The 1,926-nt window shown below is 40.0% G+C and overlaps 1 pseudogene; it reads right to left on the bottom strand.

The window, feature by feature from the left end:
* Positions 1–405: 405 nt before the first annotated feature.
* On the bottom strand, positions 406–503 carry LOC113461371 (annotated as a pseudogene).
* Between the last annotated feature and the right edge of the window lie 1,423 nt (positions 504–1,926).

The following is a 1,926-nucleotide window of genomic DNA, read 5'->3' as shown; positions in this document are numbered from 1 at the left end:
ATGTAGGAAGTCACCATGGTAATGAAGGTAGACCCCCAGTTATGACACTTCGACAATACTTACACCCCACTAGGACTAGTCAACCTTCATGCATGATTATTCCTGAAAACGCAGGACACTTTGAAATCAAACCAGGAGTAATTCAATTGCTGCCAAAGTATCATGGAATGAAATTTTGAGAACCCTTATCTTCACCTTAAGGATTTTGAGGAAATTAGCATCACATTTAGAATGCCAAATGTATCGGAAGATGTCCTTAAATTGACCTTGTTCCCTTTTTCCTTAAAGGATAAAGCCAAAACATGGTTGAACTCCTTGAGACCTAGATCGCTAGGAACATGGCATGATATGCAAAGAGAATTCTTAAAAAAATTCTTTCCCGCACAAAGGACTAACTTTTTGAAAAGGCATATTAGTAATTTCCAACAAAAAGACCATGAAACATTTTATGAATGCTGGGAGAGATTTAAAGATTTGCTTCTCTCTTGTCCTCATCATGGGTTTGAAACATGGAGAACCATTAGTTTCTTTTATGAAGGATTGTCTCCACAGTTGAAACAATTTATAGAGACTATGTGCAATGGTCTATTTCTGGAAAAGCAACCCGATGAGGCATGGGACTATTTAGACTCTCTCGCAGAGACTGCATAATTATAGGATACAGGGGATAGAGTGAATAAACCTTTGCCTAAGCCTACTAGCATTGGACACGGGGGCCTTTACAACCTTAGTACTCAGGATGATATTCAGGCTAAAATGGCAGCCCTTACTAGGAAGGTAGAGGAAATTGAACTTAGAAGGATTGAACCCGTCAAGACCGTAGAACATAACAGCGAGTGTTGTAGGATTTGTGAGATGCCTGGCCATCTCACCACTGATTGCCCCACAATACCCGCATTCAAGGAAGTCTTGCACGATCAGGCCAATGTTATGAATACCTATCAAAAATCTTTCAATAATCCTTTTTCGGGTACTTACAACCCTGGTTGGAAGAACCATCCAAATTTCAGGTGGAGGAATGACCCACCTCAACAAGTATATAACCCAACTCCTCCACCTCCGCACCCTCATTATGCACATGCACCCCCTCAAAAACCCAGTCTTGAAGAAACTTTGCAATCTTTCATGCAAGGTCAAGCTAAAATCAATGATGAATTAAGAAATCAACTGACAACGCTGACCACTGCTTTAAGTGCTCAAGAGAAAGGTAAGCTACCTGCTCAACCACAACCTAATCCTCAAGTCTATGGCGGTAGCAATGCATCATCTTCAACTTCGCATAAAGAACAAGCGAAGAGTATAATAACTTTGCGGAGTGGAAAGGTTATTGACCGACCAGTCCCAGAACAAACACAAGTCATACCTGATTTTGACCCTCCCAAGACAAAAGAGAAGGATAACGAAGAAACTGAAGCACCTATATCTATTGAAAAAATCAAATGTCCTTTTCCTGCACCATTTCCACAAAGATTGAAGCCCTTGCAAAAGCTTGAACCAAACTCTGAAATTCTTGAGCTTTTTAAGCAAGTAAAAATCAATGTACCTCTTCTTGATGCAATCAAACAAGTGCCTTCATATGCAAAATTTTTAAAGGATTTGTGCACTGTCAAGCGTCGATTAAATATCAAGAAGAAGGCATTTTTGGCTGAAAATGTGAGTGCGATTTTACAGCATAACATTCTTCCTAAATATAAAGATCCAGGTTGTCCAACTATCTCATGCATCACTGGCAATTTTAGGATTGAGCGAGCATTGCTAGATTTAGGAGCGAGTGTGAATTTGTTGCCATATACGGTATATGAGCAACTCGGTTTGGATGAGTTGAAGCCAACAACTGTCACCTTACAATTAGCTGACAGGTCAGTGAAGGTCCCTAGAGGGATTATCGAAGATGTGTTAGTCCAAGTAGACAAGTTCTATTTTCCT

This window comes from Phoenix dactylifera, unplaced genomic scaffold, assembly GCF_009389715.1.
Source record: "Phoenix dactylifera cultivar Barhee BC4 unplaced genomic scaffold, palm_55x_up_171113_PBpolish2nd_filt_p 000721F, whole genome shotgun sequence".
Classification (NCBI taxonomy): Eukaryota; Viridiplantae; Streptophyta; class Magnoliopsida; order Arecales; family Arecaceae; genus Phoenix; species Phoenix dactylifera.
Note: the sequence above shows the minus strand (reverse complement) of the source record. Positions and strands in the feature narration are given on the sequence as shown.